This window comes from Takifugu flavidus, chromosome 14, assembly GCF_003711565.1.
Source record: "Takifugu flavidus isolate HTHZ2018 chromosome 14, ASM371156v2, whole genome shotgun sequence".
NCBI lineage: Eukaryota > Metazoa > Chordata > Actinopteri > Tetraodontiformes > Tetraodontidae > Takifugu > Takifugu flavidus.
Genome location: NC_079533.1, coordinates 2,137,116 through 2,156,880, shown reverse-complemented (window position 1 = coordinate 2,156,880; position 19,765 = coordinate 2,137,116). Strand labels below are relative to the sequence as shown.

General features: G+C 47.0%; 1 pseudogene; it reads left to right on the top strand.

Moving 5' to 3' along the window:
- The first annotated feature begins 311 nt into the window (after positions 1–311).
- Positions 312–9,331, top strand: LOC130537606 (bifunctional polynucleotide phosphatase/kinase-like; annotated as a pseudogene).
- Positions 9,332–19,765: the final 10,434 nt, after the last annotated feature.

Genomic DNA, 19,765 nt, shown 5'->3' with positions numbered 1-19,765 from the left:
CTTGGAAACATGGAAGGTGGGGTGTATCCTCAACGCTGGGGGAAGCTTCAGGCGGACGGCTGCAGGGTTCACCATCCGATCCACCTCAAAGGGACCCACGAAGCGAGGAGCCAGCTTCCGAGACTCGACCTGGAGTGGAAGGTCCTTGGTAACACAGTGGTTATAGACTCTTTTTTTTGTCTTTTTTTTTTGCATCCCTAGGTATGTGTTCATAATAGTATGGCCCTCGGAGGACTTTATAAAAATGAAATGGCCCTCGATATGAAAAGGGTTCCCCACCCCTGATGTAGGGTATAGGGGGTGGTTTCGGACACAGCCAAAGTGGTGGTTTCTTTCTACTGATGCCGAAAAGTTTGATCGAATCGAAGAATTTGTACGCTTTAGACTTTGTCACGATAATTTCATCTCCTCGTTTATGTTCATTCATACATCTAAACTTTACATTCGACACGATACGACGCAATAAGGCTCCCAGATGTCGTGTACGCTCGTCAGCCAGACCGGAGCTCGGATCTCTCTTGAGGATGGACGTCCTGTGGTTCTCGGCCGAAGTCCGGACACCAGAGTCACCGACAAGAAATGTTCTCGGAACCAGGGTAAGGAAATGTGGCCCAATTAATTGTGAAATCGGGATTTTTTTCCGTCATCCAAGCCATAGTGAAATGAGTATTTGGTCAAAGGCATGCTACTGATGGTACAAGATAGTAACCATCGAAATAAGGGTGTTTATTTTGAAAGAGTAAATCTTTTTCTGTCTTTCAGTGAAAGTGGTAGCTTGCTATGCAGACCAGGACGTTGTTGTTACGCAGGTATGAACAGACCCACATCACTGACATTTGGCTCATTGACCACAAACAGGTAGATCAGTTCTTGTCTCTGACGCAACACTTTTCAAACATCAGCTGTGAATGTCTGAAGATTGATGGCATTGCTGTTCCACCCACATTGCCTCTGTCCTTTAAACTCTGTGCCCTCTGTATAACAACGTTTGTGATTGCTAATTTGTCTTCTTTAGTTGGGACCAAATCCTACTTTCCTGGATGGTGTACCGCTTGGCCAGGGCCTGTCAGGGACTCTCACTGACGGAGGTACTCTCTACCTTGTCAACCAAAACCACCCATTTAAGCTGTGCTTTGATTTGAATTCAAATAGAACAGCTACCAGCACTGTAAAGAAAGGAGAAAAAGCTAAAGATAAGACACAAGGGGGAAGCAAAGAGACACAGTGAGTGCAAATCCCAAGCGCAGTATCAAGGATTTCTTTTCTACTCCTCTCCCATGAAGGTAAATTGGCACAGAACCAAAGTGTGTATCATTTGGTCTGATTGTATTATTGCATTTTCTCCTGAAGTTGTGTTGTCTTTTTTTTTTTAGTTCTCAAAAGAAAACTTAGTCCTGAAAAGAGGATGCTGAGGTTAAACACCAAAGAAAGAGTGAGGATGAAGAGGAAGAGGAAGGAGACGAGGAGGAGAGACGAGCAGAGGAGAAGCTCAAGCACCTTCAGGAGATGGCAGAGAAGTTCACACCCGAAAGCAAAGACGGCACCTCTTCATGCTCAGAACCGACAGGCTGCCTAAAGAGCAGCTGGCAACAGATTGGCAACCTGTTACTTTACACTGCTGCAGGTGTTAAAGGGCGTGACAAGGTGACCTCAGCTGCACAGCATTTACTGATGCCAGAGAATAGAAGAGGGTTGTCGAGCTGACTGTGCAACGTTAAAATGTTCACGTCAGCTCGCTATCAGAATTAGAGACGGCTTAATATTGTGTGCAACTTATCCTCACTTTCTCCTCCACTCTCTTCCTGTTCAGATTGCTGGGTTTGATATAGAGGCTGCATTATCACCACCAGTCTGGCAAAGTCTTCCCTACCGCTCCAAATGATTGGAAGTACGCCTTGGTCTTGGCTTGTCTACATCTACATGTTTAAATTCACTCATCCAGTTGCCTACCTGGGACACATTTCAATATTTCCTTTCATTTCTATGTTTGATTAAAAGGATTCTGTACCCAGAGATTAAGCCAAGACTTGCGAGCTTGCTTCAAAATGGATACAAGGTGGGCAGGAGTTCAATTTAATAGCTTCAAACTGCAATAATGAAAGAAACACCATCGTTGTTTTGGCCTCTTTGTAATTCACCAGTGCATATTATCGACTATCCTCGCTCTTTTTCTGCAGGTTGCATTCTTTACTAATCAAATGGGGATCGCTAAAGGAAAGCTGAGACCAGAAGTCTTCAAGTCTAAAGTGGAGGACGTCCTGGCCACGCTGCAGCTTGCTGTGCAGGTTGGTGGCACCCAAGCCCGACTCGGAGCCTTTTCTCCTCACTATTGCCTAATGTGTCCGTCTCTGTTGTGTCTCAGGTGTTCGTGGCCAGTGGTCCTGGTCTCTATAGAAAACCAGTGATGGGAATGTTTATGTTACGAGTGGTTGTATCAGGACCCGAAAGCAGGCAGGACACAGTGGCGTATCGTTCCCAGAAGCTTTATTAAAGTTTATAGAACTCAAAAAAGGCGTGGAGACCACGACTCGGTGCTTAATCAAAACAGGTAATGTAAACTTACGACAAAAAGCAGTCCATGAAGGATTAAGAAAAAACAATAATCCGATAACGGGTTCAAAAAGTAATCCACGAAGGAAACAGTCTCACGAAAGTCCAGGGGTACAGCCCGGGGTTTTCCGAAAACGACAAAACACGCCAACGCTGGCCAACCGTGAGAACAGTCCATAAATAGGTGGCTTGATTACAATAGTCTGCAGGTGCACCAGTCCCCGCCCCACCACCTGTGGCTGAGGCATGGCTCCACCACGCCCCCCGCAGGAGAAACCCTGCAAAAGAGTTCCCAGAAACTGGGAACCTGACATTACCCCCCCCCCCCCCAGGGGCGCCTCCTGGCGTCCTTCCAGGCTTCTCCGGGTGGGCATGGTAGAAATCGCGGAGGAGGCTGGTATCTAAAATGAACTGGCGGGGAACCCATGATCGCTCCTCCGGACCATACCCCTCCCAGTCGACTAGGAACTGGAAGCCACGGCCTCGTCGGCGGACGTCCAGGATACGCCGGACCGTATAGGCAGGGCCTCCGTCCACAATGCGGGGAGGAGGTGGAGGGTCAGACGGGGGAACCAGATCCGACTCTGCAACGGGCTTTACCTTGGAAACATGGAAGGTGGGGTGTATCCTCAACGCTGGGGGAAGCTTCAGGCGGACGGCTGCAGGGTTCACCATCCGATCCACCTCAAAGGGACCCACGAAGCGAGGAGCCAGCTTCCGAGACTCGACCTGGAGTGGAAGGTCCTTGGTGGACAACCAGACCTTCTGACCTGGTTGATAGGAGGGGGCTGGCGTCCGATGTCGATTGGCCTGCAGTTGGGATCGACGAGAAGTCCGCAGTAGAGTCGAACGGACCTGCCTCCACACCCTCCTGCAATGGCGAATGTTGGCCTGCACTGACGGTACAGCAACCTCCTCCTCCTGCCCCTCGAACAATGGAGGCTGGTAGCCCAGGGAAGCCATGAAGGGAGACAGACCAGTGGAGGCAGAAACCAAGGAGTTGTGGGCGTACTCCACCCATGGCAGGTAGGTGCTCCAGGAGGATGGGTCTTGGGCTGCCACACGCCTTAGGGCGTCCTCCAGGCTCTGGTTGGTTCTCTCGGCCTGCCCGTTGGCCTGTAGGTGGTACCCAGACGTAAGACTGACCGAGGCTCCCAGCGCCGAGCAAAAGGACCTCCAAACCTGTGAGCAGAACTGTGGACCCCGATCCGAAACTATGTCAGTAGGTAATCCGTGGAGGCGGAACACATGCTGGACCAGGAGCTCTCCAGTCTCTGCTGCCGACGGGAGCTTGGGTAGGGGAATAAAGTGGGCCGACTTAGAGAAACGATCGACCACGGTGAGAACGACTTCATGACCCTGGGAAGGAGGGAGGCCGGTGATGAAGTCCACTGCTATATGTGACCACGGTCGTTGAGGAATCTCCAGGGGCTGAAGGAGTCCTGCCGGTGGCCGATGGGAGGCCTTCCCCCTAGAACACACACGGGCAGGCAGCTATGTAGTCCTTGGTGTCCCGGGCCATGGAGGGCCACCAGAAACGCTGCCGGAGGAAGTGTAACGAGCGGTTGACTCCTGGATGACAGGTTAATCGCGACGAATGGGCCCAGTGCAGCACCTCTGAGCGCACCGCCACCGGGACGAACAACCGGTTTGGAGGACATCCCCCAGGATCCGGGGCAGATTGCTGGGCTTCGCGGACCCTCTCTTCCACCTGCCAGGATGCAGCCCCCAGGATGCAGGAGAGGGGTAATATGGGGTCCGGGTCCATCTCCCCAGGCTCGGAGGCAAACTGACGGGAAAGGGCGTCGGGTTTCAGGTTACGCGATCCAGGACGGTAAGTAAGAGTGAACCAAAACCTCCCTAAGAATAGAGCCCACCGAGCCTGCCGGGAGCTAAGCCTCTTGGCGTTCCGGAGGTATGTGAGGTTATTGTGGTCTGTCCATACGATAAATGGCTGGGTGGCGCCCTCCAGCCAATGCCTCCACTCCTGGAGCGCCAGGACCACGGCCAGGAGCTCCTTATTTCCCACGTCATAATTCCATTCTGCGGGTGAGAGCCGGTGACTAAAAAAGGCACACGGATGGAGCTTCTGGTCCTCCCCGCTCCTTTGGGACAGGACGGCCCCAACTCCCACATCTGAAGCGTCCACCTCAACCACGAACTGCCGACTGGGGTCGGGGTGAGTGAGAATAGGTGACGACGAGAACAGGCCCTTCAGTCTGTTGAAAGCAGTTTCGGCCTCGGGAGTCCAGCGGAAGCTAAGTAGGGTGGAAGTGAGCCTGGTGAGTGGGGCGGCCACCTTGCTGTAGTCGCGGATGAAGCGACGGTAGAAATTAGCGAAGCCCAGGAACTGCTGCAACTGCCTAGGGGAGGAAGGAGTTGACCATTCCATTACCGCCCTCACCTTGGCTGGGTCTGGCGAAAGCTGTCCCCGCGCCACCACGAAGCCCAGGAAGAGATGGAGGTGGTGTGGAAGTCGCATTTCTCAGCTTTAACAAAAAGTCGGTTCTCCAGGAGCCGTTGGAGAACGAGCCGAACATGCTGGACGTGCTCCTCCTCAGACTCGGAAAAGATCAGGATGTCATCAAGGTACACAAAGATGAACTTATTTAACATGTCCCGGAGCACGTCGTTGACAAGGGCCTGAAACACGGCGGGGGCGTTGGTGAGTCCAAACGGCATCACCAGATACTCAAAATGGCCCAAAGGGGTGTTGAAGGCTGTTTTCCACTCATCCCCTTCTCGAATCCGCACAAGATGGTATGCGCTCCGAAGGTCTAATTTAGAAAAAACCTGGGCCCGGTGTAGAGGAGCGAAGGCCGCGTCGAGGAGGGGTAGTGGATACTTATTTTTGATTGTGATTTCGTTCAGGGACCGATAATCAATGCAGGGGCGCAGGGTTCCATCCTTCATCTGCACAAAGAAAAAACCAGCACCAACTGGAGAAGAGGAGGGTCTGATCAGGCCAGAAGCTAGGGACTCTCCAATATAATTCTCCATCGCCTCCCGTTCCGCCCTGGAGAGGTTGTAGAGTCGGCTCGATGGTAACGTGGCCCCGGGGAGGAGATCGATGGCACAGTCATACGGCCGATGGGGCGGAAGGGAGAGCGCCCGCTGCTTGCAGAAGACCTCGCCTAGGTCATGGTACTCCCTCGGAACCTGGGACAGATCGGGAATCTCCTGGGCAGGTGCCAAAGTCCCTGACGAGGAGGTGACCTCAAGCAGGTTCGTCACGCTGGCGTTAAGAGTCTGGAGAGAGGTCCAGATGTCGGTGAGGAGCTGGTCGTGTTGACCCAGCAACCTTCCCTGAGCCTCCAATGTACGGCGCACTGCGTCCTGATCCGCCGGATCCATGTTGGTTGGCGTGTAATGTTACGAGTGGTTGTATCAGCACCCGAAAGCAGGCAGGACACAGTGGCGTATCGTTCCCAGAAGCTTTATTAAAGTTTATAGAACTCAAAAAAGGCGTGGAGACCACGACTCGGTGCTTAATCAAAACAGGTAATGTAAACTTACGACAAAAAGCAGTCCATGAAGGATTAAGAAAAAACAATAATCCGATAACGGGTTCAAAAAGTAATCCACGAAGGAAACAGTCTCACGAAAGTCCAGGAGGGTACAGCCCGGGGTTTTCCGAAAACGACAAAACACGCCAACGCTGGCCAACCGTGAGAACAGTCCATAAATAGGTGGCTTGATTACAATAGTCTGCAGGTGCACCAGTCCCCGGCACCACCTGTGGCTGAGGCATGGCTCCACCACGCCCCCCGCAGGAGAAACCCTGCAAAAGAGTTCCCAGAAACTGGGAACCTGACAGTTTAATTACTTGTGTGACAAGGTAATTACTGAGAAAGCTGTCTATCATAATCAGGGCCTGTTTTTGGTATTCCTCTGTGCTACAGTCGCCTCAGGTGGATCATTTTTACTAGTTTAAGCTTATTGTTGTTTCCCCCATTCAGGCCAATGATGACGTGACTGTTGATCTGGCCAGAAGTTTTTATGTTGGAGGTGAGTTATTTTCTAAGTAAGGTGGTTTTAAAATAATGATGAAAATAATAATCTGTTCCTTGGATCAGGTGCTGTCAGTTCTGCAGGGTGCGACTGACAAGCTGTCAGTTATTTTCCTGCCTTGACTTGATCACAATATAAAAATGTTAATTCAGCTTGAACCTGAACTGTCCTACGACTGTGGGATTATTAATCTGTAAGTCTTATAAAGATACAGTTGCATCTTTTATTTGTAAATATTTAATAAGAGATTAATTTATTAGTTTAGCATTTTGTAGATGCTTCAGAATATCAACAGGTCAGATCCTTTTTTAACATATCCCAAATACCTGTGAGGACATATGTGTGCTTTTTAATTATATTTCTAAGTGCAACAGTGTTACAATGTTATAATATAGCAGATATAACACTCTAATATTTAGAGAGCAACATGTTTAGGTTCAATGGTACCTGATGTTGTTCAGTATGTTTTTATATCTCTTTTCATGCACTATGACTGACTAATTTTCTGCCTTTTGACGACTATTGTTATAATAAAGTGCTTGAAATGCCCAGTAGCTTTGCCAGACGGCCTGAAGTAGAACGTAGGACAAAGGTTTTAAAGGTACCTCTCTGTGAAGATGCTGCAGGTCGGCCAGAGAAGTGGGCTCCAGGCAGGAAGAAGGATTTCTCCTGTAGTGACAGGCTGGTGAGTCCTCTACAATTTATACCTGTTTGTCCTGCTGCTCCCCCCCCTCAGGCCTTCCGTCTCATGTTTACCTGTTCTGAGGTCTTTATGCAAAGTCGTCAGAGATACTGCCTTTAGCATTTGAGAATGTGGTTGCATCGGAATCTGGTTGCATCAGGAATCTTTTTATCCCTTTTTGTTGTTGTAGTTTGCGTTGAACATTGGTTTACGTTCCATACGCCCGAGGAGTTCTTCCTGGGCTGGAAGAGCGCCCCCTATAACCTTCCTTCTTTTGACCCTGTGAGTACCCTCTAACACATTCATACACATTGTGTAATGTCTAAATACTGTGGAAAATAGTTTAGCCTCACAAACTTTAGCAAGACTGAGATACCAGGTTCTGCATCAAGAAGGTCTGAAGACCTGCAGAAGTGAACGGGCAGCGTTGAGGATTGGAAACACAGAATAGGAAGATGTGCATCAGTGCCAAACCAGTGGGACCCAGTTCCACCCATCTGCTGTCAGGACAATTCTGCTCTTTTTGGAAGCCAAAACCCCGACGTGGCAAAAAGGCCAAAGGGCCGTGGCTTTTTTAAACTGATACTAGTTAACTGGTTAGTCTTCATGCTCCTTCGTGGATTCCAGAGCCTTTGTTTCATCAACCGAGAGGTGGTCAGACAGACCAAATTCCCTGAACCAAAGACTACGTCCGGTCTTGGTACCATACCCCACACAGGACCATACCCCTGTCTGTCATTATCTGGTAACTGGTGTTACTCCCTCGTCTTTCTCCCCTGCTGTTTTTTGGCTTGCCATAGTTTACACTTTATAATCCCCATTTTAGACAGCTAGCGTTTAAACTAGCTGGAGCACCGCTTGTCAAAATATTTCCACTTAGCTCTCTAGTCCCAGTCAGCATCTGTGCTTCCTCTCTCTGAGCCTTTTGATCTGTCAGCAGTCTCTGAGTAGTACCATTACTTTGGAGAAGCATCCAGCAAAGCGTGAGCTCTCTCCATGCCTTCCCATGTCCCGTACGACTGCTGTCTCTGCCACTAGCTCATCCAAGACTATAGCAAGGTGATGGATTGTCTTACCAGCCTGACATCCACCCTTTAGCCTTTCCTTTGGACCAACGGGGCATCTGAAGTCCTTGTTTACCCTAGCTCCAATGGTAACACCACCACTCAGTGGACAAATGTTTCGTGAAGGCTGTACACTTAATTCCCCTGTCAAAGCTCTCCTCTGCTGTCTTAGTTTGTTAAGCAAGTTTTTCACCTGCACAGGTTTCCAAACAGCATTGTTTCTGACCAGGGTCTCCAATTCACCTGTCGGGTCTGGATGGCATTCTATAGGAGGATGTAGAGGAGCTATGCCGAGCCTCTCTTCTCGGTACCACCCAAGTCGAACAGTCAGACCAAGAGGGCCAACCAATCCCTGGAGAGTGCGCTGCGGTACGTCTTAACCCGACACCCCACCTTCATTCCTGCTTGTTGGTGTCGGCCACTACCAGATGTCCCAGTCATTGTACAATTATACATTCTCCGCCAAAGAAATCACATGAAAATCTTTAACTCTGTTCTGCTGCTGCTGCTGGTGTCCCAGTACTAAACCAGTACCACTCAAGAGAATGCAAAAGATATATTTAGCAATTAAATTCCTTTGTTTTAAATTAGAATTGTTCAGCTTAAAACTGGCTAAATGATATATATAACAAACTATCGGGGTCCAGGGTTCCGGGTTGTGTGTTTGGCTTTTCCTGCAGGGGGCATGGAGGAGCTGATTTGCTGCAGCTGGTGCTGGTGCTGAAGGCGGGCCCACCTGTCAGCAATTTACATCAGGCCACCTATTTAAGGACAGAGCGCCTGTCTACCAACGTTGGAGGGTTTTGGTGTTTTCGCTGGTCTCCATGTCGCCCTGCAGGAGTGGAGAGTGCACGGAACTTGACTCCTGTGTTGGCTCCACTCTGGAGCTCTCTGTGTGCCCCGGAAGACTGGATGAGTGCTTACCTGCAGTCCAGGAGTACTGCCAGTTTGATTAATTCAATAAAAACTAGTTTTGGGGATTTTTTATGTAAAAACCCAAACCTTAACAAACAGTAGAATAAAACCATGATGTGTCATGTGTGATTTTTTTCAAATTACACAAAGAACTGCATGGGTTTGATTGGGAGGTGTTTGTCAGGTTTTCATGTTGTGAGGTTTTACAGGAGTGTGTCACCTTCACCACACGCTTCATCCAAGACTCTGCGAAGTTTCCCAGAGTAGGGACAGCCCATGGAAGGATAATTATTCTGTTCAGAAGCAGTTTACCGCAGCAATGGTGTACAGGAGTCAGGCATGCAAATGAGAGTCAGTGTCTGTTCCTTTTTCCAGCTCTCTATTCCTCCTCTGTTTCAGTCTGAAGATATCTCAAGAACTCCTGAGTATCTTATTTGATCTTGCACAAACATTCAATCGGATGACCTTATCAGATTCTGGTAGTCGGGGGACACTGTGACCTCCTGATTCTATCTGGATAAAATAAAGAAGTGACATTATCAAAGGGTCAATTCACTTTGACGTCATGAGATTTTTAGGGAAACATGAATTATAATATTTCATGTTCAAGCAGCACTCAACTTAAGCTGATTATCTTAACTTGCCCATTTAAAATGAAGACATTTATTATCATGGTCTTGAAACGCAACAGAAATCCTACTTGTTACTGGGCTCAGTTTACCAGATGGCATTACACCTTCATTATTGGAGTGCAAAAATAGATTTTCAAAGTGCCACAAATCATTTTTTTTAAAATTAAATAACATGGCAAAAGGTTGTTTAAAGGCAACCATGAGATGGTGAAAACTTTCTTGCTTGTCTTTTAACTGTGGTGTTGAGGCCTGGTGCACCTCCCAGCCTTTCACATTCCTTTGATTATGTGATATTTTTAACAGAAAATAAAACCTGCCAAAGACTCCAATGAAACCTCACTCTTTGTCTTATCAGTGAACCGCCTTGTGTAAAAACCATGCATGTGTTGCTCTGCTAAAATGAACTCAACTGAAGGATTTTGAGTGTTGTGGTCAGTAGTCAGGGGTTACTAGGTGACAGGTCTGGTTTCCAGATAAATGCGTTAGTGTCTGGTCTCAGCCGGATCGGCAGTAAAGAAGCTCACTGCAGAGAAGCCTTGACTAAAGGGATTTGGAGCAGAGGCACTGCACGGTCAGCTTATTCCCCTGCTTTTAAACTACAGCCCTAATTGGACTCTCTGTGTTTTCAGAGTCTGGGTTCACTGTAATGGAATGAAAAAAAATATTCTCTTGTTAAAGTAGCAACAGCGCATCAAATGAAGATTCATGGAGCCATCGCACTTTTCAATTGATTGTCAAACCAATAAACTGTCTGGAATGGTTTTGACTATTAAAGTAATAATTGCCAGGCCGTTGTTGAAAAAAGTAGTCGAAGTAAACCCCTGAATATTCATGAATTTATGCTCAAATGCATTTAAATAAAGTAAATACTCCCTGACCTTTTACTCCACAATAATTTGACGTGATTCACAATTTTCCACAGCATAAAAAACTCTTCTGCAAAGATGAAAACTATATTCTAGCTTATCAATTGGGCAGCTTCAATCTTTCTACTGTTTGACATCACATAACAATGTTACAAAGAATACAAAACCAGAAACTCCTCAATTCTCAAGTTTTACAATTCATTTTCAGTATTTTATTGAAGAATTTTTGAGCTGCACAGCTGCAATGGGAATGGAGAGTTCTCTGATGTGTGCAAGATGCTCTAAATAAATCCCAGATCAATGGCGGTGTGTAAAAGGAATTGTAAAGTTTGGTTGATAATCACATACACATAACAGGAGATTTACATCTGATGATCAAACATCTTTACCAGTCATGGAACAGGCAGACATTGCGGGTAATTAAATATGCAACATATGCGCCATGAATCAATCTTTATTTTAATTGTAATTAAGTTAAATTGTTTGTAGAAGGATTAGTGGTGGTTCCACTACGTTGACATTAGAGGGCGCTCCTGTTACACCCCTGAAAAGACAGGAACCCGGTTTGACACGAAAGTGTTCCCTAATTTTAGAGCTCTAAGAAATATTATCACACTACACGGCCAACTTTTAACAGCCAGAGACAGTATCATCTAAATGCCTTCAGATTTAAGGCCGCTGTTAAAAAACACTATTGACATATTGTCACTTCATTTTTCTTCATTTTTCAACTGTGATTTGTTTCTGCAGAATCTAAAATATTTTTCTTCACAGTGGCGGCCTTCAGTGACGTCCTACCTCAATAAATACACCTCATAATAGCATCAATTCCACACCAGAAATTATACAGAATCACACTTACACATTACATCACCTTAATATAGGCGAGTCCAGCAACACTTAATTTCCGGAGCATCTAAAATCAATCATTCACTGTTAGGTTTAGGAAACTAAGATCCCCTATATTGTCAAAAATAAAAGTCAATTTGAAGATATTAATCAACAGTTTCTATAGGTCCACCGAAACAAATTGCGTTGTAGCCACTTCATATAGGACACCAACAAGATGATAAGGAATTAAACTATTCATTGAAAATTAAAGCAAATTAAAAAATTTAAAATATTTTTTAGAATATGCACCACAATTGAGCATGGCGCGAAAATAAAATGACAAGAACCATATTAAATAAAAACTGCACTCAGCAACAGTTCACACCTGCTTTTATGGTTTAACAATGCGTTTGTGTTGCATCAACAGGTCATTTTTAATGGACATGGAGGCTCAAACCATGTCTGTCCGGTCGTGTTTCTGGCGTAAGTAATAAACACACTTTAAAAAGTACCGTGCTAGCTGTCGGTAGCTAACGGATTCCCGGGTGTAAATTGGTTATTTTGCGAAGTTGCGCCTTTCGGGCGCTTCTCCAATCACAGGACGCGTCCATGTCACCTTGAGCGTAAGCGCTTCTTGCCGGCCACGTGGCCTGAAAGGCCATATCTGATTGGCTATCATAAATGCCTGTATCAGATCACGAGGCGCCCAGGGGCCCGTTCTGTTGAATTAGAAGGCCTCAGGCAGATTTCATGGAACCTGACAACACACGTTAGCTGAAATATGATTGGATAAAAATGCGACCACGCTATACAACACCGGAAGTAGTGCAACCTAATGGATCATGTGACATGAAAAGAACAGGCTGTGGAGAATAATTGTATTGATATATTTACAATATAAATGTTTTTCCTGTAAAAATCTCATTTCAGATGGAGGTAATTTAAGATTGCAAAATAAACATCCAGTTGAAACTGTTTTTTTGTTTGTTTGTTTGTTTGTTTTTTGTCTGCAAATTTAAAATTAAACTAAAGGAATATTTTTATTAATTGATCTCAGATGCTTCTTAGGCTGTGAATCAATGCGTAAACTGAAATTAAGTATATTTCCGATTTGTATTCTCTGAACATTGTTGTCTTGCGATGGGGCTTAAAAACTGCTGAGAACATGTCAACAGACATTTTGATGTGTAGCAATCATTATTAACGATGATGACTCTATTGCAAGTTGTGCCCTGAAATTATCCGGCGCACCCCCAAAACAGGCTTGCTTTCTTGTCATTCCGACTTTGCCAGAATGTCATGGCAACCTGTTTGCATCCACTTCCAGAAACAGTTCACACAAAAAGAAATTTTAATGTGGAATCACGATGGTGATGGGGCGGCGACTGTGATTGTCTGTGGAGCTGCAGAGACGCATTAAGGTGGACAAAGAGAGCACTTAACGCTGCTGAGGGGGCTGCTGCGTATGTGGGTGCAAACCATCCTGAAATAAGCACAGAAGTACAAGAAGTCGTGTTTGAATGCTGTTCTGTGTGACTTGGTGAGTTTTATAGTGCTTTTACGGTCAGGTTGATGACATCAAATCAGTACATCAGCGTCTGAACCCCTGAGAGGTTCATGGAAATGGCCTCTTCAGTGTTCCTGCTTTAGTACATTAGCTTGTAATGTTACAGCTCCAGCACTATGATCTAAGACTAGATCAGAGTAATTTCATCCTTGGCATTATTTATCTTCTATTTATATGCAACTTTTTTAGTCCTTTCCCCTGTGTGACAGAAATATCCAACTATCATTCAATTTTGAATGGTGGGTTAATTTCCTAAAAGCTATTTAGCTATTACATTTGTTTGATCTGTGCAGAAATAAAAGGACTTTCTTGGCTGCTGATTATTCTAATAATCAAATTGAAAATACAAAAAATACAAATCATCCAAAATAAAGATCATAATGAACCATTTCCAGAAAGAAGTATTGTATTTTGAAAATCAATATCCATCAAACATGATCGATATAAATGCGACTATTTGCTACATGTTCAGGATGACGGTCTTCTCTATCCAAGACGTCATGATGTTAGAGAACAGAAATGAGGTCTGGCTCAAGGTGAGCATGCTGCTGTCAATCAAGAGCCCCTCGGCCCCTGACACACATCTCTGCTGGTCCCCGTGTCAGTGTCTGCAGCCTTTATTGACTCCCCTCCACCACATAATTCCATTAATCAGTTCAATTTCCCTGTGGGCAGTGGTTTATTTCCATCATCAAATGCCTGATGAAATCTGTCGACGCTGCATATTAGGGAGCAATCCCCACAAATAGCTGATAGAGTTAACCAGTCACAAGCTGCGCAGGGGCATTGCTCCACTCTCATTTGAAGGGGAGGGAGGTGATAATGCCATGTGTCATCCTGTTGTGGGCGCGCATTAATGCCACCATCCAAGACAGGGAAGGAGGGAAGAGAGGAGCAGGGGAGGAGCAGGGGAGGGGAGAGAGGAGCAGGGGAGGAGCAGGGGAGGGGAGAGAGGAGCAGGGAAGAAGAGAGGAGCAGGGGAGGGAAGGAGGGGAAGGAAGAGAGGAGCAGGGGAGGGAAGGAGAGGAGCAGGGGAGGGAAGAGAGGAGCAGAGGAGGGGCAGGGGAGGGGAGACAGGAGCAGGGGGAAGAAAGAAGGAGCATGGGAGGGAAGTGAGGAGCAGGGGAGGGGAGAGAGGAGGGAGGTGATAATGCCATGTGTCATCCTGTTGTGGGCGCGCATTATGCCACCATCCAAGACAGGGAAGGACGGAAGAGAGGAGCAGGGGAGGAGCAGGGAGGGAAGAGAGAGCAGGGGAGGAGCAGGGGAGGGAAGGAGGGGGGAAGAGAAGAGGGAGGTGATAATGCCATGTGTCATCCTGTTGTGGGCGCGCATTGCCATCCCACCAGGATCCAGACAGGGAAGGAGAAGAGAGGAGCAGGGGAGGAGCAGGGGAGGGGAGAGGAGCAGGGGAGGAGCAGGGGAGGGGAGAGAGGAGCAGGGGGAAGAAAGAGAGGAGCAGGGGGGGAAGGAGGGGAGGGAAGAGAGGAGCAGGGAAGGGAAGGAGAGGGCAGGGGAGGGAAGAGAGGAGCAGAGGAGGGGCAGGGGAGGGGAGAGAGGAGCAGGGGAGGGAAGAGAGGAGCAGGGAAGGAGGGGAGGGAGGTGATAATGCCATGTGTCATCCTGTTGTGGGGCGGCATTAATGAAGACATCCAAGACAGGGAAGGAGGGAATAGAGGAGCAGGGGAGGAGCGAAAGGAGCATGGGAGGAGCATGGGAGGGAAGAAGAGGAGGCAGGGGAGGGGAGAGAGGAGAGGGGAGGGAAGAGAGGAGCAGGGCAGGGAAGGAGGGGAGGGAAGAGAGGAGCAGGGAAGGAGAGGAGCAGGGGAGGGAAGAGAGGAGCAGGGGAGGAGCAGGGGAGGGGAAAGGAACAGGAGCAGGGAAGGAGCAGGGGAGGGGAGAGAGGAGCAGGGGAGGGGAGAGAGGAGCAGGGGAGGAGCAGGGGAGGAAGGGAGGGGGAAGAGAAGGAGCAGGGGAGGGAAGAGAGGAGTAGGGGAGGAGCAGGGGAGGGAAGAGAGGAGCAGGGTGAGGGGGGAAAGAGAGGAGCAGGGGAGGGAAGGAGGGAAGGAAAGAGAGGAGCGGGGGAGGGAAGAGAGAAAAGCAGGGGAGGGGAGAGGTGAGGAGGGAGGGAAGAGAGGAGCAGGGGAAGGAAGAAGGGAAGAGAAGAGAGGAGCAGGGGAGGGAAGGAGAGGAGGGAGGTGATAATGCCATGTGTCATCCTGTTGTGGGCGCGCATTAATGCCACCATCTAAGACAGGGAAAGAGGGAAGAGAGGAGCAGGGGAGGGGAGGGAGGAGCAGGGGAGGGGAGAGAGGAGCACGGGGAAGGGGAGAGATAAGCAGGGAAGGAGCAGGGGAGGGAAGAGAGGCAGGGGAGGAGAGTAGGGGGATGGAAGAGAGGAGCAGGGGAGAGAAGGAGGGGAGGAGCAGGGGAGGGAAGAGGAGGACCAGGGGAGGAGAGTAGGGGAGGGAAGAGAGGAGCAGGGGAGAGAGAAGGAGGGGAGGAGCAGGGAGGGAAGAGAGAGCAGGGGAGAGGAAGGAGGGGAGGAGCAGGGGAGGGAAGAGCTGAGGAGGGGAGGAAAGAGAGGGGAGCAGGGGAGGGAGAGAGGAGCAGGGGAGGGAAGAGAGGAGCAGGGGAGGGAAGGAGGGGAGCGAAGAGAGGATAAGTGGACAGGTTATACTGGGACAGATGGGATCAATATATTGGTTATAGTGGGACAGAGAGGATTAACTGGTTTTGCTGGGATGATTCATGATGAACTGAAGCTGAAGTAGCTGATTTTACTGGAATAGTGATGGTAAAGATCCTGGTTCTTGTGGGACGGGGTAGGTGAAGCGGTGATGGACAGGGATCGCTCTGGTAACAGTGACACACAGGTTGACTAGACTTAAACCGACTAGTCAACACATAAACAGACTGGTAATAGCAGAGAAAGTATTCTATTTATATTGGTAATAGTGGAAAAGACTACTACAAATAATAATGAGTGATAATAACTAAATGAATTATTACCCCAGTGATTAAACTGACTTTTTGTTTGTTTGTGAAGTTCATAAGTATTGTATTGCAATCTTTAACCACCCCAATGGAATTAATTCAAACCAAACTATTTCATGGTTACAGGAGAAATATACTCAGGTTACTTAGTGCCCACTTACGCCCCTTCTACACCCCGACACTCTTCAGCCGGTTGCTAACATCTATACAGGTCTGATGTCATGAAGTATTTGTTCTCTGTGCTCAGAATTGAACAAGTTCAATCACGGGGAAAATGGACAGCAAACTCTCGCAGCTCCTCGCAATTGGATCTTAATATCTGCATTAAAACATGCATGGCGTCTCATCACAAAGACCCGCACTCCACACGGGTACCTGCTGCCTTTCTAACGTACACGCTAGCACCTTATTTCCCTATGAGAGGCGCCTTTATAATAGGCAATTGTTCCTCCATCACATCCGATGCAAAACTCTACGAGGAATCCTACGCACATTTCATTCCAGGGCTGCAGTGATTGTTGGCGTCGCCGCCAGGCAGCGGGGAAAGAACCGCGGGCACTGCCCTTAATTTGTATATACATTTTGTGGAATTTACAGAAATACGCGTCGTCTCACCTACGATTCCCTCACTTTGCCGACTCTGAAATGAGAAAAGCAACAGCTGCTCATTTGCTGCTGCCTGCACCTTTGTTGACCCCATTTCTGTCGGTGCGGTTGCTGAGACAGCGGAGAAATTAGTTGTATTACCCGCTCCCCACAGCAGCAGGTCTGGCTGTGATTCTGCCCAGATTCTGTCCATTATAGTGGCCCCTCGGTCTGATTAGCCCAAACACACTCACTAACATGCCAAATCACTGCCTCGCCCAGCTGACATGAACCTGCACTCTCTCTCTCACACACACACACACACACACACACACACAGCTGCCATCACGGCTCGTGGGTGGATGACAAATGTAATTCCTTTAATGCAGGCAGCACAATGTGGCTTCAAGAAGATTTCGGAAAAAGATGTATTAAACTGGCAGGAAATGTAAAAATAAAATTCAAAGTAAAATAGCACATTAATGGGCTGCTTTGGCCTGCTGGGTTGTTCATGCTTTGCTCCTACGTTTTGCTTATTTGTGCTTTTCAGTTAAAAGTGGTGTTTTAAAGATGCATCATCTAAATGGTTTTGAGACGGCAAATCTCAGAATAAAATGATGTGAATTCAGTTATGGCGTGTGTGTGTGTGTGTGCGTGTGTGTGTGTGTTGCAGGTTGCAGCCATCCGCTGCTGAGTGCTTTTATCATATACAGTCGCTCAATGCAAATCACACACGATGTCAAAGAAAAATTCATATTTTATATTGGAAATCTGATTTTAAGAGAATAAATTTCACTGCGTCGTGTATGACCGTACATCGTAGAACAATATTTGATGACGGCGTGGTTTTGTAAAGCAACAGTTAAAGTAAATGTTTAAAATAAGGTAGTTATATAGAGACTTTTTTGCCTGAATCACTTTAACTAATAAGGTAGTTTTAAGCGGTGGTTTCCCAAGTAATCTATCGACATTTACAAAGATTTTAGCACGCGTGACTGCAGAAACTTCAGGGATGAATGAAACAACATTCTGGCAACAGACATCAGGCTGTTGAAGTGACGTACATCAGAGTGGAAGAACAGTGTTCAGGGTTTTCAGGGTTTGTCCCATCAGACTTTGACTTTACGACAAGAAACCAGATTTTATTTGATTGACAGTCAGGTTTTTTTCCCCTCTTTTCCTGCAAATCACACATAAACCTGCCACAAAGACTGGACAGACTCAACCCCAGTGCACCCCCCCTCAACCCCCCTATTGTTTCCCATTGACTTTTTGCACAATAGACATTTTAACTGAAATACTCTTTCTTTAATATTCACTCACAGCACAACAGCAGCCTAAGTCATATTGATTGTGGCTGAATTAAAAGTACCTGATGCAGGGTGTCTCTAATCCACAGACACTTTTAAGAGTCACCTGGTCTGACAAATGGGCCTTTTTAAAAGAGTATAACGTGTTCTTAAATTATTTTATTGATGGGAGGGGGACAGCCGCTCCAGGTACCCATACAAACTGATTTAACATGCTGTGAAAGGGTCAATTTGGCCTCCATTTTCCATTTCTTCGCTATTTGCATTTAGAATCACGCTGAGCCGCTCGACATGAGCTGGGCTGGGCTCGGAGGGCTTTGGGCAAAACTCACTATTTGTGTGCTTCTTTTCTGCTCCTGGAAATGGGCTAATAATGGTAATAAAAGATTGCATTATTGTTTCGCTAACTAACTAACTAAAACCGTTGCATGTCCTAAACTCCTTTGTTCTAAACCGATTTATTTCATTTTTTGGCATTGCTCAAATCTTCGTTGGTCTTTAATAAAGGCACAGACGATCATCATGGTTAGTGATGCTCCATTTATGCTTCTTCGCATCTCTAAACCTTTACCCTTTAAAGTGTTCTGACCCCCCTTCCCCCCACCATCACTTCTACAGTGGATTAACATCTGACACAAAGCTCGGTGCCACTCTTCATGTACAGTATAGTTGACATAAGCCCTCCGAGAAGGAGCCTCATGCAGCGGCCAGCCGGAGTAACGTTCTGTCTTTCATAAGCCTGGCAATTTGCCCCTGGAAATGACTGATTAAAGCTGAATGGAGGCGAAAAGGTGTGTAATGCTTTTCAAATCAGCAGGCGCCGTAAAAGGGAGATGGCTAATTACATCGCTGTTTGTGTGACCTCTGCTTAAGTGCATGAAAGCATCCTGCAAATGACAGGTGAAATTGCATTTTCAAGTAACATTTTAAAGGTCCACGTGGGCACTCTGCCTAATAAAGCCATTTGTAAATGACTCCTCCTTTTGAGTCCATTAAGATGTGGAGCGAGAAACATTTCGTCATTGGATGCCAAATCAATGAGCGTGTAATCAGGATGTTCAGAGAATTTAGCAACCAGCAGAGGGGATAATTAATGAGATTACCTTATAAACTGCTTAATTACTGACTGTTGGCCTCCTCAATTGTCCCTGCTGCTTTTGTCTCCCTGTTGCCATTATGCACTGATTGATGAAGTTGCCAACCAAGGGAGAGAATCTAGACATCCCATTAAGTGGATATTTACGCATGAAAACAGGGCCAATGTGCACAGGTGGTGCCACATTTATCAGTGTCTCAATGACGTAGTTTTCCATTAAACACATATTTAGCTCCATTATACATAGTGTTGAGTGCCTACTCAGATAATCCCACATGCACACAACTGTGATCACATGTTAAACAGGTCACTCGCAGCACCTTTCTTCATTTGCATAACATTCCCAAGATGAGGAGCATAGAGCTAGTCCATGGCTTTGTTTCTCCCCGCCTGGACTGTGGTCCAGAGTAGAGATCCTAGAACTTCTCCTGACCCACCAGGGCCTCAGAGGCCAGGCTCCATCCTCTGTGGAGGAGCTGAAAGCACCACACACTTGTATTTCTTCCTCAGTGAGGGCATACATTACGCATCAACCATCTCTTTACCGTAACCATTAAACCAACTAAATGATTGACTCCAACATTTACACAATTCTACCCTCAACCTGAAACCTAAACAGCCTTTTGAAGTTGTGAGGACCACCTAAAACACCTTGATGT